At 45.3% G+C, this 18,159-nt stretch overlaps 1 protein-coding gene across 1 annotated transcript in view; it reads right to left on the reverse strand.

Annotated features, from left to right (window-relative positions):
• Positions 1-18,159, reverse strand: part of LOC140696223 (unconventional myosin-XVI-like) — a 211,129-nt gene that overhangs the window by 97,720 nt on the left and 95,250 nt on the right. The gene's annotated exons all lie outside the window — the stretch shown is intronic.

The raw sequence follows: 18,159 nt of genomic DNA on the forward strand, positions 1-18,159 counted from the left end.
GATGTTGTTGAGGGGCTCCCCGCCTTCCGCACACGGTCCTGGACGTTTACAGGCTTCACGACGTGGTCCTCTCTGACTTCTCTGAGTTAAACATCTCCCGGCCAGCGGGCTTCTGCACGTTGACTTTTACTGAACTCACCCTTCTCCCTCGCGGTTGTGCTTCTGCACGTGCTTGGGGTGACGGGTGGCAACTGCTCTTTGATTTCTTTTCTGGGTAACTCTAAGTGGTCTTCAAGAATCGGCTCGATGTCACGTACCCCGGGAAATCTTGGGAGCCCCTTTCCCGGGAAGCCCCCTGCCTGGTCCAGATGCTGCCTGCATCCTCCTGTCTCCTCACTCTCACTGCCGGCTTCCATGTCCCTAGCATCTGAGCAGAGAACATTCTATGCCATCCATATTTTTATCCCACAGTACCTGGTATACTGAAACCATTCAACAAGCTATCGTTGAATGACTAAAGGAGGGATGGCAAGAAAGCAGAAATGAGAGGAGGTGGGAGAAAATAAAATGTTTTTGGTTATTTAAATATTATTTTATATATTAATATAATTAAATCTGTAGTGTTTATATATAAGTATATGTACTTTTAAAGCAAAAATACTTAAATAATGCTATTTAACATTTAATATTATTTTAATAATAACTCAGGGATACTGTTTTGCCAGTGACCAGCCCTTTATATAAGTATATAAAAATTAATGATTGTACCATCACACAGCATATTAGTGATCAAATGAAAGCACAATTTCCTAGTCATTCACTTCTTGTTTTTATTTCTAGCTTCTATCCAGGGGAATTGGCCACTTTTGTCTGACTGGCGCCTGGTCAGCACAGCGGAGGTGGGCGTCCCTGTCCGGTTCGCACGGACCCCACTCTACAGCAGCGAAGCGGCGCCGGTCACCTTAGCAGCGTCGGCCCCGGGCGAAGGGAGCCAGTGACGCCGGGGGACTGGCGACGGCCACTCCTTCTCCAGACCGCTCCAGGCCCCTGGAGGGTCTCACCGGTTACCCACGAGCACTCTTTTCCTCTTATTCATTGGATTGTTTTTTAAAAATGTTAAAGTACCCATTTTTCTTCAAGTGTGTCTTCTCCCGCACCTTCAGATTGGGTGATGCTAAGAGAAGCCTGTGGCTGATTTATTTAAAACCATTTTTAAGCTATCCAAGTTTCATCTAAAAATAGGACTGCTGAGTGGGTCAACTTCAGTGAAAATGACAAAGTGGATCAGGCTTAAACCCGCGTTGATACGTGGCGCACCGCACACGTGCCGCTGTGGAAAGGCGCGGGCCGCCTTCAGGGCCGCAATCTCTTACCAACGGAGACGGGGCGTGAGCCGCGACCTTGGTGGAGTCCTCACACCCTCTGCGTCTCGTCCAGACTCTTGCAGATACTTCAGGTGCCCCCGAAAACCCTCTCACGGTGTCATAGCTGCCACCTGCCGAGATCGGGACACTCAGAAGTTCATGGGGAACCTGCCATGTGAAGCATGGAAGTGCAGTGTCTTGCTCACCGACACCTTCTCGGGAGTGTTTCTGGCCAGCATTAAGGGTGACTCTCTCTACAGTGCTCCTTAGAGGCTGTGGAGATCTGACACCCCCCTGTCCATCTTTTCTCTTCTTGGCTGTCTTCTCATTGTGTCTTTGAAAAGTTCTTGACTCTCTCATTCACACCTCAGTTTGCACAGTCTTTCTTCCACCCGGAACCCTCAGGGGGTCACTCTAATTTCACAGCAGAGAACCTGGGCTCCTCCTTTCTGATCCTCTGCTGCAGAAACTCTTCTGACCAGAGTTCCCACGAGTTTTAAACATTTAATGCCTATTAGCCACAGGACCAATTCCAAGTCTTGCACCTGATACGTCATTCCTGCCTTCCTCTCTGCTTTCGTTTTCTCTGATGTATTTATGCTGCTGCAACGAGAAAGTCCTCCCAAACACTTCAGGATGCTTCTCACTCCCTTCCCTTTATTCAAGTCAGATCCTGAGATCTCACTCCAAGTCTGAGGTTTCCTCCATCACCTCCTGCAATGAGCTTACTTCTCACGCTTGCTCGAGAATCTTCGAGGCACTACTTCTGACGGGATGACAGGCTTTACTTCTAGGCTGTGACAACACCCTGGTACCACTGCGTCTCAGGCATCTCTTCCCTCAGCTGAACTGAGAGATACATCAGGCTTGGGCAAGACCCATCTTTGCATCCTTAACACGTAGCCCGACCTCAGGCAGTTTGCAGGAACTCCGCACTAACGCCAATGAATAACTTTTCTAGAGATGTCTTTGAGCGTTCAAGCTTGCAGGTCTTTAGAGGGCACTTGGGTAAGATTAAGGGCAAGAAATAAAATAATCTTTAAAGGAAAATAAAGTACAGCCATCATGGAACGTTGTACTTTGTTAGGTTTCATGTGCGATCACTACTTTTCTTAATTTTAAATACTTCAATGAATGACATATCTGCAGCTTCACATGAAGACTTTATTTTTTTAACTAAATGAATGAATAATATATGGGAATCCTGAAGAGAGAATGTAAGATATACATACAGCTTGTACCTTTCAAACCCTGTCTTACTCTGGTTTTTTGTTTGTTGTTTGAAACACCAATTATTGCTAGTTATATATAAATATATATATATAGTGTATATTACATATAACACTGTATATGCTATATATGTGTGTGTGTATGTGTGTGTGTGTGTGTATATATATATATATATTCTCTGACCACTGAGATGGAATGATGATAACACACGTAAAGGCCAGAAGTGTTTCCTTAAATCCTAATTTTTGAGCCTTATTCAATGACCTATTAAATGTCTGATAAATGATTATAGCAATATTTGCAGGTAATGGTTATAAATATTTACGAGATAACACATGAGAAATGTAAGTGAAAGTTACTTTTTAAAAAGCCATCTCTTTATCCTTGTTATGTATTAATTTTTGAAATACCTTAAGGATTATTTTTTTTTATGTCTTAGGGTTTCCCTAGGGTAAAGCACTGGTGATCAGAGAATTGGGAAATTTGCTACTAACTCTTAAAATTCACTGGGGGCAAAGCAGGTGAAGTTTTTTTTTTCTTGAGTCAAAGTATTTTTTCATGTGGGGTAGGGGGCCGAAAGCTCATAAGTCTATTCAAAGCTTTGCACATAAATATGCATTTCTGGTCATTTTGGTCATAGAAGCTTCCAATCCATGAATTCCCTAAAAATAGGGAAAAAGTCATCAACTTCCTGGACAATTTCTAACGTGCTTAATTTTAGCTTAATTAAAATCCCATGCACATTCAAACAAATACAGTGTCCGCCTCCACTTCCCACCCAAACTCTTGTCTAGCATCATCATTCTATAAAATACCAGCTGCTCTGTGTTCATTTTTACACAGAGATACAAGTCTGTTTAGGCAAAGGTGGTATACATAATTGGAAGAGCAAAGAAGAAACGTGTACCACCATCCAAACTATCAAAATGACCTTTGAAAAAATACAAGCTTTCAAACAATAGGATCATTTTAGGAAGTTCTCTGCTGTGAGAATAGATTATCGGTGCTCACACGACAACCCAGGAATGATTAATACGTAAAATACCATCCAGTAGGAAACCAATATGAAAAATAAAAAATAGGGACCACTTGTACTCTCCACCCTTACACAACTTAAACCCAAGCAACACGCATGAAGCAAGGATTCTCAGACAGTGAACACTGGTGACCCCTGAGAGGGAACAAGTCAGCTAGGGCCCTAAGACCGCCCCAGCCTCCTCCATCCAGGGGAGGCACTGGCTGAGGCCTGAGAAGGAGTCCCAAGTGAAGCCTGAGGAGCTCCCTGAGTGGAGGAGATGGCCCTGGGGGTGGGGGACGCCAAGGCAGCTTGAGTTCACAGCAGATAATCTGAGAAGAGAGAGCTGCACAGAAAGAAGGTTCCAGGGCCCTTCAGAGCCCCCCAAGTCTGCCGCAGAACACTGATCAGCACATACATGTGAATACACTGCCTATGACCAGGGAAACAACCGCCCAGCTGGAGGGGAGGACACCATCCCCAGGGCAGAGGCGGGCAGTGAGGAAGGCCCTTCCTAGCAGCCAGAGTGAAAAAGTCCACACCACGGGGCACTGGAGAGAGGACTCAATTGCTTTGCATCTGTAGCACAACATAAAAAGGCCCAGACTACATGCTGATCTGCCTCTACCTAAAAAAGCATGTGAGTATAACTGCAAAAGAACAAATTTTTTTTTCTAAGTAACTTAATCGTTTCAAAGTCCAAATTCAAGAATATTTATAGAAATACAAAAATACATATCACATGAAAAAATAAAATTTGTAATATCTAGTAACCAATCAAAAATTACCAGGCACGCAAAGAAGGGGAACAATGTGAAATGTTAATCTGTCGACATCGACCCAGAAATGGCAGGTAATGGAATCTGTAGACGGACACTAAAATAAAGATTAAACATATTAAAAACCTGAAGGATTTTAAAAAGATCCAAGTTCTAGAGATTACAATTCCAGTAACTGGAGCAAAAGATGCACAGGATGGGATGAAGTGCGGATTAGGCTCTGCAGAAGAAAAGATGACTGAGCCTGAAGACGTGGCTGCAGAAACCACCCAAACTGCAACACTGAGGGAAAAGACAGAACAAACACGGACATCAGCGATCTGTGGGACAGACTCAAGCATCTAATTGACACGTAACTGTAGAGTCTAAGTGAGAGGAGACAGAAGGTGAGAAAGAAAAAATTCTCAATAAGATTATGACAAAAATTTTCCAAACTCAATGGAAGCTGTAAACTCATAGGTCCAAGGAGCTTGATGAACTGTAAGCACAAGAAATATGAAGAAAACCTCTCTAAGACTATCACACTCAAATTACTCAATCATCTTGCAAAATATACTTGGAAAGTGAAGGTGAGGACGTACAACACCAAGGGTGAACCACGACGGAGACCACGGACGTTGGGTGACTAGGACGTGGCAGCATGGGCTCATCTCTTGTGACAAATGTACAGCTCTGCTGGGGGATGCTGACCGTGGGGGAGGCTGTGCATGCCTGGGGGCTGGGGGTATATGGGAACTCTCTTTGTTTCCAATCAATTTTTTGTGAACCTAAAAGTGCTCTAAAAATAGTCTGTAAGGATAAATAAACTGGAAAAAAAAAAAGGTGAAATACGTACATAGTCCATACACACATAGTTCGAGGGGAGCTATGGGTTCATAAAAAGCCTGACTGTGTCATTTCCCAGAGCTCCCCTCCTTCTCAGTCTCACTGGCGCTTTCTTGCTCCCTGAGTCTCCACTTCCCTGTGTTCCAGCCTGAAGTCTGGGGCTTTATGACCCATCCCCATTGTATGTCTGCACCTGGGACTGAGATGCAGGTTGACAGGCAAGAGAGAAGATCAACAGGGGTTCATCCACCCTCTTGGGGCCACTGCTCTGAATTAGGTGCCCGTGGGCCCTCTGACATAGGACTGCTTGTGGGGAGGTGGGAGAGAATGGAGGAGTGAAAAACAGTCTATTTCCACATGCTTGGAGCTTTACTAGTTTCGTGTCCTGCCCCTTGTGCCTGGAGTAGAGAGTGCCTCTTGGAGCTGTTTCTGTTTGCACCAATGCCCACTTCTGGGTTTAGAACTGCCTGGATTCCAAGCCAATGGATACTGAAAAAATGTGGGCAACTCACCATCAAATCAATGATGCAATTTCAACAAGTAGAGGGAAATTTATATGAAATTTATATGAAAAGAAAATAAGGTTTCACATTGCTTAGAAACTACAAATCACTAAAAGCCAACCAAAAATGAGGCAAAGTGAATATCCCAAGAACTATTAAATAAATTGAATTCATACTTAAAATCCTTCCAAATAAAAAACCTCCACACCTAAATGGCGTCTCTAGCAAATTCTACCAAAAATTTAAAGAAAAATCAACACGAAGTCTATGCAATCTTTTTCACAATGCAGAACATAGGACACAGTCTTGGAAAAAATGTTTGCCAATTAAATGTTTAATACTTACGTGTCTTCAGAATCTATAAAGAACTTTAAAATCAATCAGCCTAGTGAAAAATTAGGCAAGACATTTGAACAGAAAATTCACCAGAGAAGATGTATGGAAAGCAAGGAAGTCCATGGGAAGGTGGTCAACATCACTAGTCAGCAGTGAAATGCAAAGTAAACTCCCAGAAAGATGCGAGCACACATCCACCAGAAGGTCGCAATGAAACGGCCGTGCGTTGGAGAGGACGTGGTAACTGGAACACTCATACCCTGCTGGTGAGGGTACAAAATGACAGGACCATTTTGGAAAGGTGTTTGGCAGTTTTTTAAAAAGTTAAACATATACTAACCATATGCCTCGGCTATTCCACTCCTCTCCTTTTACTCCCAAAGCCACCCCAAAATGAAAATATGTACACGAGTGTTCACGCAGCCCTACTTGTAATAACCAAACCCTGTGAGCAACCTAAATATCCATCAGCAGAGTGAACATTCAAAAGGAATGCTACTGGGCAAACCACTGCTAACACACAAGCACATGGTTAAAGGTCAGAACTATTAGGTTGACCGAAAGAAGCCGGATAAAAAAACAGTACACAATCTATGATTCCACTTGCAAAGTATTTTAGAAACTGAAACTAATTTATAGTAAACAAAAAGCATCAACGCTCATTTGGGAATGAAAAATCAGGGCTGGGTAAGAAGCTGAGACCACAAAGGGCATAAGGACTCTTGGGGCCAATGGATATGTTAACCATCTTGATTTGTGAAGTGGTTTCTCAGATGTAGATTTATGTCAAAATTCATCATTTTTTAAACTAAAAAACAGGTGCAGTTTATTGCATGCCAGTCATAGTTTATTAAACCAGTTAAATTTTTTTCAGAAATAAATAAATACACATTCATAAAAAGAATTCAGAGAAACTTAACAAAAACTCTGTCCTGGATGCCTACAATAGAAACCAAAGTTCTCGCTTCTTCTGATGTTTAGTTTGCATGTTAAGTAAACACCAGAGGAATATCTCCTCTTGGTGGAAAAAAGCAAGGAAAATGGTTTCAGCACTTGTTGTTTATCTGAAATTTAAATTTAACTGGGTATCCTGTATCTTAGCTGACAACCTTATCTACTTGCCCAGGACCCAAAAAATATATATCTATATTTAATCCTAAAGAGTCTACTGAGCTGCCATGGTTGAGAGGCACTGATTTAAAGAATTTGTTCTGAAGAATGCTTGGGGTGTGTGTGTGTGTTTAATAACAGAACTTATGAACATTAGTGGAGGCAAAGCATTCCCTGGAGAATTCCCAGTGATGACTTGAATGCTTTCTTCATTACTTCAATAGCAACAGCCTAATTACCAGCCACCGACTTTGCCCCAGGCCTTGTGTTAGGTGCTGGGGACACAGCCTGTAACAGGAGACTGGTGTTTATCACTAAGGCTGCATCTAGGTAAGGCTGTGAGAAGATGTGATGGTGGAGTGGGAGGATCAAACTCCTTTATTCAAAATTTTTTCTATTCCAGTAACCAAGAGTTGGAACAGGAGAAAATGCCTTTGACATTGCATTGATAGCACAGCACGTGGCAATGAACCGTTCTCAGTGAGCATGTGCTGTCACTCACCAAGAGGATCCAACCTGTGCTGTGAAGCCAGAGGGCTTGTGAAGCAAGAGTCACAGCTGACCCATAGAAGAGGCTGCCGTTGGGACGTGAATCACTTGCCATGAGTAAGGGTACTGGGCTAGGAGCTGGGGGAAATGCGTGTCCTGTTACCAGAATGTGCATGACCAAGCACAGAGAATTAGAGGTCATTGTGTGGAAGGATCGAAAGTGCTGAACTGTTCAATTCAAGTGTGGGAAGATGATTATGGTGTCAGGGTCGGCCTTGACGATGTGGCGTACTGGGCATAGGAAATAAATCTCCCTGTGTCTACACCTGCTCCAAATGCACCTTTCACTGGGACAAGACTAGCAGATTTTAAAACAGCCCATGGACTGACAGTGTTCAGTAAGTCTCCTCCTGATGATTCTATAAAAGTCCACCTGGAAATGACGTGTGGGTCATTTCTAATGGAACAGGTATAGACAGAGCTTTCTTGTATTACTTTCCTGTTAAGGAAGCATTGCTTTGGGGAATCTAAGTTATAATTGATCACTCTGTCCCTGAGCTTTGTAGAGATCTAATAGAAGTTCCTTCAAAAAAAGGGGGGGGTGGGGAGGACATAATTTTGCCACATTTGGTACCCAGTTCTTGAGTGGGACTCTGATTTTCAGAGCGACGATGATCAGAGCTGGAAAAAGTCACACTGCTCCATCTCTAACCATCTGTCAGTTGCTGAGAAGGCTCTTCCTTCCTATTAAAGCATTTTCTTTTTGAGTCCCTCACCACGTGCATTGATAATTTTCAGGTCACTCTGTGTATGATTCATTTTCCGGCAAGCTTCATTGTTTTGAATATATTAAAAGTTCCTTCCTAATATAAGTTACCCCATTTTTGACAGCTGTGAAGAAAATAGCTGAGAAATATGTACAGAAATATGCTGGGATTTTTTGGTCATAAATGGAGAGAGCTCTGTAAGCATATTAGTTTAAAGTTTAAAAACATATTGTCATTACCCTATTGTTAAAACCATGGATTTTAAAAAGCAAAGATTTCCTAATAATAAAACAAATTACTTTTATTCCAAAATTGGTTTTTGCTCAAGATAGAAACCTTATTTTATTATTTATTATTATTTGTTTTATTATTATTAAACTATGCCAAAGGCAAGACTGGGAGCATTATCTTGCACTACAGTCTAAATGGCTACCCTTAAATGGAAGTATTTAGGCAAAATGAAACTGTACGTTTTAAGGTGGTGAGAGAATGACAACCATTTTGGCCCACTAATGCATCCTGCAGAGGGTACCAGTGAATGCTGCACCGTGGATGCACAATGCAGAGCTCAACTATAAAACCATACAGAAAATTCAAGCGTTACTCCCGTCTTAAATTCAACGGAACTTGCTGGCCACCTAGCGCGTGCACACAGTAGCAGGTCTTCCTTAACAGAGCTCGCAGTCCGCTGGGAACGACAGAGATGAAAGGCTCCTGGCAGGGCTGTGCGATGAAACTCACAGGAAAATAAGTGCAGGGTAAAGACAGTTCAGGTGACCGATGTCCTGGTTTGCCAGGGACAGGCCTAGTTTATACGGTTTTCCTGTCAAAATTATTAAGAGCGTCGCATTTCACTCTAAAACATATCCTGGTTTGGTCAATATACTACATGATCACCCTTGTCACTGGCAACATAAAATACGAGATTCTAGAATAATTCTGTCTATAATTTGCTGCTCCAGAGGCCAGGGACAGAGAACCACATTTAGTACGTGCAAAGTTAGTGCCCAGATCATCTAATGTTTAATATTTACTCATTGGAAAAGCAAAGTTGATGAGAGAGTTGGCACTGACTAAACACAACCTGCGAGGTCTAAATCAGTCCCGTCAGTAAGGCGCCTCCTACAGACTGCATGCTTGTGTCCCCCCAGAAAAAATTCGTGTTTTGAAGCTCTAATGCCCAGTGTGACAGCATTCTGTCTACAGAACCTCTGGGGGTAATTAAGGTTAAATGAGGTTGTGAGGGTGGGCCCTAATTCGGTCTGCCTGCTGCCCTTGTAAGTAGAGACACCAGGGGCTTTCTGTCTCTCTCTGTCTCCCTGGCACCTTGGTTTTGGGCTCCCAGGCTCCAGAACCATGAGGAAGTAAGTGCCAACTGTTGAAGCCACCCAGTCTACGGTATTTTGTTATGTTGCCCAACCAGACTAGCACAATGGCTAACTGCTCGGACTGTTACACGGAAGGGTCCCAGCTCGACCCCGATGTCTGGACCTTTAGCTAACTCTGAGCCAAGTAACAAACACGGAAAGGGTGATTCAGAAATAGGCATTTAATTTCTGCATATGGAATTTTGGACATTTAATTCAGAGAGGCAACATAATCAGATTTGGGATTTCAATTCCTTTGGAACCGAGTATCTCTGGACTTTACAAGACACATTAATCTTTGACCTTTCATTTCTCACTGGGAACTTAGTAACGGGAAAAGATTTATAGTCAAATTTGGGAATATTTAGGCTATTGGGATTTTATTATTTGAGTTGCTTTTTTGTTTTAATATTTTCATTTATTCTGGTCACAGAATCCCTGCTGCGCTCTGCTGGCTAATGCGTCAGGATGGGGTTTGGGATGGAAATAAAATGCATTTACAGTCTTGAATACAGAGTGGCCTTGAAATCAATTAAAGTAATGTGTTGTTGGCCCGCTTCAGGATCTTTGGGTACAAAATCTGTGTTGCTTCTCAGTGGTTCCAGAAAGATACATGAAGAAGCAGTGGGTGCTCGTGGAGACGGGGAAAGAATATTCTGAAAGACAGATGGCCCCCCAGGAGCCGAGGCGCCCTTGTCATCTGCAGGCTTTCTGGGTGCATCCGCTCGTTCTGAATGCAAGACAACGCAGAGACTGGGCCCAGGACACTTCCTCTTCTTTCCTGACGTTTCCTGAGAGATGGAGGCAGGGTGACACTCAGCCCATTTCCAGTCCTTCACAGCTCAGGAGGGGAGGTCAGGGACTGACTAATCTAATTGGGAATTTTAATGAGGGAACAAAACAGACTTCTCAGCTGCTTGAGAACAAACTGCCCACAGAGGAATCGCCGTATGCCTTCGCTCTGCACGCTCCGAGCCCTGCCCGAGCAGCACCCCCACGGGGAGGGTCACCCGAGCCCACGCCGTCTGCAGCAGGTGGGCACGGGGGGAGCCCCGCCGCATCCTGGGATTCCATCAGCAGACACTCCTGCCTCTTACACCAAGCAACGTGCTTCAACCCAGACTTCGTGCACAAGGAAGAGGACACTCTGAACATTTTGTCTTCTCACTTTGATCAAGAATCGGCTAAGGTAAAGGGTACTGATTAGGTTCCCTCCAAGGTCCCAGTGACGCCTGAGTTACCAGGATCAAGCAGGTGTCATGAATGAAAACTATCAGCTACCAACGGTCACATGATATCACACTACTTGCTAGAGACAGAATCAAACAATTTCTAAGTCGTGAAACAAGTAACTTACAGGTAATTATTTAAAATTGCTTTGGCCCTACAAGCAGGGTCATTTTGGGATTATGTTTTGCCTGATATAATTAAAAACATTCAGCTGCATCCGTAGACGGATGTGGGGAAGAAGCCCAGATAAATCAAATGATAAACAGTAAGATTCAGGATGCTACAGACTGACTTTTTCATGCATTACCAAAATTGCATTACAAATAAAATACAACTGTCAAAACACTGAATTCATGTTAAAAATAGTTTCTTGCCTGGTTTCCTGGCGAATCACTGGGCTGTCACTGCTTCATAGTGAAGGCTTACCTACGTGGGGTTATGTTTAAATCACTTAGTCTGGTCAGTTTGGGGTCTTGTTCCTGAGGTTGTTAGAAAGTTACTAAGGCCTTTTTGATATCATTTCTTGCATTATTTTAAATGAAAGCATGCAGTGCTCCGTTTTCAAGGAACACTTTTCTTACTCTTCTCCGAGCTAATTTTTCAGAGGTCACACTTGATGCACCACTGATGCAGTGTCACCACTGCGTGAATTTGCAAGATTGCTAGGGAGTAACTTCAGTCCAGGAAATTCAACAAAACTGACTGGATTGTTTTTCGGGAAACAGAGCAAATCTGATCCAGTGTGAAGGGCCCGGCGCTGAGTTTCAGCACTCTCCAGGGGTTCTTGGCCCCGTCCCCATCCCGGTGCCTTCCCGGCACCCCGCGGCTGTGCCTGGAGGCGTGAAAGGCAAGCACGCATGCAGAGACTGCCCTCGGAGTGGAGCAAGCAGACGGAGCAAGGGCTTCGGAGCAGGGCCGTTGTCAGCACAGCCCTCGCATGGGGAGCGGCTAAAACTCCCTCAGGGACAGGGTGAGGCTTAGGACCAGCTCCTCACTCCTCGGGGCGGCAGTTTTCGCAGCAGTAAAGCAGGCTCGCCGCTGAGAACGCAGCACGTGGGGAAGCGGCGGGGATTCAACGAGACAAGGCCTGTGAAGAGCCCGGCGCGCGGTGCCAGGGCTCGGTCAGCGCTGGTGAATCCGACCCGCGGCAAACTTAACGCAAAGGGCGAGAAGTATTAATGGCACAGTGACTAAGGGCTGAGTGATGAGAGTAGTTACCTAAAAGGGTTACCGTGAGGACAGGATCATGAGCGCTCGGTGCAGGTTCAGGGCCTGAGGAACGGCGGGGGCACAAGGCCACCCTGTGACGACGCCCGAGATGCTGCTGACAGTGACTTTCCAAGTCACAACGGCATTCTGGTTCAGCAACGTGCCTGTATAAAGTGGGAGTGAATGAACGAATGACGGAGAAGGGGGCGATGAGTGAATGCACGGATGCTGTCATGGAGGTGACCCCGCATCCTAGGGTAGAGATTAGGGTCTAAGCTGGATGGTACACGTACAAAAGCAAACGTCAAAGTCATCTCTCATTATCTGCCCCCTTTTCCATGGAACCCCCCCCCTACAGTGCTATCGGAAAGAGGACGAATGGGACTAGATAAAGCGCTGGCTACCCTTGGGTCAAAACCACCCACCTTCTGTTCACGCCAACAAAGTCTGCAGAGCTCGCCTCGCCCGCTCACTCACTCGCTGTCTGTGGCGCCACGGTGGGGCTGAGCAGGTGCACCGGCGCCCCGTGGCCTGCAGCCTGTGTGCTTCCCGCCTGGGCTTCTGTACAAGTTCACAGACGCCCGAAGTAGGTGGTGGGGGATGCGTAACTCATAATCCACTGAGCAGCAGGGCAGGCTCCCGGTAAAGGTCCGCCTAACGCGCTCACACTGAAATGCCCGCGAGAAGCTATTGCTTCCACTCCTCCTTCCTCCGTTGCGTGTCACTGAACAGCCACAGCAGACCCTGTTTCCTCCCGAACTTCACTGCACCTTCGACAATCAGCCACCCCAGCAGAGTGGTTTTATCAGAAAGAATATGCTTAGACTTGGCAAAGTTACCCCGAAGAACATGCACCCTTTGCCAGTCAAATTAGAATATTTAATAGCTCCTGAGCTGATTAATTCACGTTTCTGTAAAAGATGTATTGACACTAACTAGATTCACTTCCACAGAACAAGGAAAACTTTTAGATGATTCCAAACCAGATCAGTACCTGGGGATTCTGCCTCGCTGGGCAGCCACCGCCATTTAGTTTAACCCAATCAGCTGAAGCGTGCCTGCATTCATCCCTCTCCTCGCACCCAATTTAATATCACGGCTGTGTTCTTTCACAGCCTGACCTTTCAGCAACAACGGTGTCATTTAAACAAGCTGAATGGCTCCAACTCTTTCTAAGGGGGATCTCATCCAGTAACAGTCTCAAAACGCAGATCACGGCCCTCCCCGTGCCAAGCACAACACCAGTCCACGAGCTGCTCCAACTCAACAAGCCCTTTGTCTCTTCCAAATGAATGCACCGCAGTAACGGGTGCACCTCTCCCCGGGGAGATGCTGTCCTGCCACCCACCACCCCCGGCCAACCACAAACAAGTCCGGAGACGGCTGACGCATGCGGCCCTTCGCAGCCTGCCACCCAGCACCCACAGCTAGGTTCCAGAAGAGGTCCCCGCAAGGTCTGGAAGAGAAGGAACACGCGGAAGGCCGGCACCGGAGAGGAGCAGACAGGCACAGGACCAAGGTCTGGCACGGCCTTGGCCGCTAAAAAGCCATGGGAATTATCACGTCTCAAGCACACCGGGGATCAAGGAAAGCTTTGAAAATGATGGCAGCGTGAGCACAACACAGGGCACTTTGCAGACGCCTCAGAAGCTTTTCCTCAGCATGGCCTCATATGACCCTTTCCCTCAATTCCACAATTTGGACAAAAAAAAACAAGCCACGCTGGCATTACCCTACTCAACACTCCGAACTCATGTACACGTATGTGGGAAATTCTTATTGTTCCCAGTCACCTGCAATGTTGTCCCTTTAAGAGGATGCGGTGGCTTGTCCCACAGCCGGCCGATGCCGATGGCCTCCTCCCAGGGGAGAGCGCTCAGCTGCTCTGCGGCTGCTTCGACCAGTAAGACAGAAGGGAAGTGATGTGGCACCAGTTCCCGGCCCAGCTTTTAAGAGGACTGCAAGTTTATCTTCTTGCTTCTTGGAACTTTGAGCCACCAGGTAAGAAGTCCAGACTGATCTGCTGGAGAGAGAGACCCTGAGGAGGAACATGCAGGCACCAGACACGTGAACAGAGAAGCTGCCTTGTGCACTGGGCCCAGCTAGCACCAGCCTCTGCTGTATGCCTGCAACTGACGGAGGACGCCAGGCAAGGACGCCCCGCGAAGCCCAGGGAACCCACAGAACAGGGAGAAGCAACAGGCTGCCATTTCATGCCACTCGGGTTTGGAGTGTTCTGATACACAGCACCTGCTAACAAGTCCCGCGCACAGAGCCTCACCCTGTCACGCGTTCTGCAGTACTTCCTGTGAGCAGGACACTTCTCCACTCTACTGATGTTGGCCTGGGCCAGGGGACCGCCTTTAACCAACGGAATACGAGACAGTGACAAATGCCGCATCTCAGCAGAAGTTGTGACAGCCATCCAGCCATGTCTCTTCTCCCCCAGACACAGAAAGAGCACATTCTAGAGCGGGGCTGTTCCTTAACCCCAGGGTCTGTCATGAAAAAAAGACCCGAGTCAGAGCTGATTCGAGCTGAGGTATACTTTTTCTAAACGCAGTCAAATGCGATGTAAAAGAGAAAGAAACCTTCATAGTTGCATGTGGCACTTCATGTTCTACAGAACGTGCTGGTGAGAGCTGCCTTCTCCAGTGCCAGCAGAAAATCCTCACGAACTGAGGAATCCAGCCAGCATTAGAGAGCTACCTGCCCGCATCTAAGGGGCCGACGGCCTAGAGCAGGGGTAGTGATTTTTTTTCTGTAAAGGGCCAGAGATTTTAGCTTTGTATGCAGAGAGGCACAATTGAGGCTGTTACATAGGTATGTATCTAACCATTTAAAATGTGACAATTTAAACATGTAGGAAACATTCTTAGCTCGCAGGTCATACAAAAGCAGGCGGCAGGCCAGACTGGGTCTGCGGGCTGTGGTTTGCTAACCTCTGGTCTAGTGGTTGAGGTCGGCACGTAAATGAATAGTTCCAGTGAGCACATAATAAACCTAATACACAAGGCCTCTCTGGAGCTTAGGGAAGAGACACAAGCCAATTTTGGATTTTATGAAGATTTTCCAATGGAGAGGATGCCTCAGTGAATCTTAAATATCAATAAACGTCACTGAGTAGTTGGAGGAAAAAGGTGGAAAGGATACAATAACATGAACAAAGCCACGGAGTTTTTGAAACCACGTGATACGTGCGTGTAAACTAGACTTCGGCTCATCCGCACAGGAGTATCATAACATGCGAACAAAGCAGCCAAAGCTGCCCAGCATAGCTCGCCCAACTCTGCGGCCTTCTGACACCACAGAAGCACAGATCCACAAACACAGGCTCCCGGCCCACTCAGGCCGCCACAACAAAATGCCCCAGACCCGAAGGCTTAAACGACAGAAGACTATTTTCGCACTGTCCTGGAGGCTGGGAAGTCCAGGATCACAGTGCGGGCCCCTTAGTTTCCACTGAGGACCCAAATAGCAGAGAAGGACATGCTCTCTGGTGACTTTTATTATAAGGACACTAATCCTATCGGATCAGGACCCCACCCTTATGACCTCATTTACCCTTAATTACCTCCTTATAGACCCAAACAGGTCTCATTAGGGGTTCCAGCTCCAACACAGAAGGTTTTGTGGGGGAACAATTCAGTCAACAATAGCCTGAAGTCCAGTGACATACCATGATCTGCACATAATAATTTAGCGTGATTGCTCCTTTCCTTCCTCCTTGTGCACCCACCCTTGGAGAGTCTCCTGCCACGGAGACAGGCCCTGACATCCACATCATCAGAAGCTATTGGTGCTATTAGGAAAAGGAATTCAGCAAGAATACTTCTCTTTTAATCAACATAGGATCTCTCGACAAACACAGTTCTCCAGTTTTGATTAGGAAGCCTCAAAATGATGGACAGTTATTAAAGCCAGGGTTCCAGAAAGCAAATTTGCAACATCATCACGTCCGCCTGCAGATTCCACAGACGGGTCCATTATTCGCACGTGTCATCACGCCGGACTTCAGAAGCAACACACATGCTGTTCAAATGAGTCGGTGCTTGCTTCATAACTGGACATATTTTCCTTCTTTGCCCAGTATTTTCGTAGTAACCATATTCCTTTTTGTAAACTAAACAAAGTAATTTGATCAGGTTTTATTCTGTAACAGTTAAGAGAAGGTGATAACGAAGAGAAAATAAACGTTTTACACAGAAACTGTTATCTGATACTTTGGTAACCAGAAGCTTCTATTACATGACACCTCTAGGCATTGTTTATATGGTGATGCTGGCTGCCCAGGGGAATTCCAAAGTTCCGAAGAGCTTTCTGAATAAACATGCTGTATGTTGATGCAACGTTCGGTGGATCGTGTTTTATTCAAGTTCTATAGAAACTGATCATCTCTGTATGGATCGGTGTTTTTGTGATAATATTCCAGATTGGGGTCCTTCATTTAAGAGAGATCATGACAAATTTCCACGGAAATAAATTAATAATTCCATTTCTGTTGACATGCAATTACAAACAAGGATGACACACTGCAATCACATCTCCTTTTCAGTAAGGGTCTGGTTAAAGAAATGCAAAGATTTACCCAAAAGTATCATTTCCCATCCCCATTAATCTTCTAAACAAACATGATATAACTGTGGTCTCTGTTTTGCCGAAATATTACTTTAAATTGAACAACCATTAGTCTCTAGTGCCAGCTTCATACCGAAAACATTGATTAAACACCCACGAGGCACAGGCATGGAGACTGAATAAGAGAGGGGTCTGCCTAGAGGCCACAGCACAGCAAGAATGCATATACATGGGGAACTGCACTTATGCGTAGAGGATAATCACCGCATATACTATTTTAATGCAGATAATTCCTGGTGGAGCATATACGTCAAACTGGACAAACACAAACAACAAAGGTCAAAAAATGTTCTAATCATTATGAAGTATAATGTTGTGTACACACACACACAGCCATGGGAAAAGAGGACAATTCAAATGAGTGCTTGTTGGAGCAGCAGGAAGGAAGATTCGTGCAGCTACCGAAGATTATACCAGAGAAACACTGAGGGACATTTTAATGCAAAGTGTCTTTGATTCTATGATTCTAAGACACTAACAAAATAAACTGAAGAAAATGCATCAAATACACTTTAAAAAATAGGATGAGATTAATCCTATTTCCCATCCAGTGTAGGAACCCACGAGCAGTTCTTCTGAAACACGTACACACAGATCACTGGGGAGGCTCACAACTTAGCAGATTTAATCCAGTAAATCAGTGAATGCCTGGGACTCTTCATTCTCAGCAAGTTAGCTTTGATCACCAAGATGCATTCACATACTTCTAGCCCTCGGCCAGGGAAACCAGAACAAAACAAAGGCTTTATCCTCCAGTGAGCAGAGGCTCCAGGCCAGTGGTTGTCACAAGGCTGCCCACACGCAGCAAGGCCAGCACCACCCGGGAACTGGTGGGGGATGCTGATCCACAGCCCTCAGCTGCACCTGTGAGTCCGGAACCCTGGAGCTGCTGCCCAGGAGTCTGCGTTCTGCCGAGCCTGCAGTGACGCTGATGAGCAGGAATGCTGGAGGGCCCCTGCTCCCAGCAAGGCAAGGCAGGTGACAGTGTCACCGTCCCCCTCCCCAGCAGACAGACCAGGGGGCCCGTGGACCCCATTTTCTGCTGGCTGTCATTCAGAAGGGCTGGGATAAATTTGGGAATCTATTATTTTAAACTCATACATGGGCAGGTTTTAAACTCATTGAACCAAAGATCATTTGTACCTTAGGGGTGGGAAGGCTGACTTTAACACTTGCACCAAAATGTGTGATACTTATAATATTGATAGATATTATGTTATGTCAGTATTGTTTTTAAATTTTATAATTTTGATATGAGATTACTAAATACTTTCTGGTTTCTTTTTCCCCCACTCTCTTTTATTGTTTGATTGTCTAAAAACAGACATTCTCATTATTTTCACTGGCTGTGTCCCAA

The sequence above is a fragment of the Vicugna pacos genome, chromosome 4, assembly GCF_048564905.1.
Source record: "Vicugna pacos chromosome 4, VicPac4, whole genome shotgun sequence".
NCBI lineage: Eukaryota > Metazoa > Chordata > Mammalia > Artiodactyla > Camelidae > Vicugna > Vicugna pacos.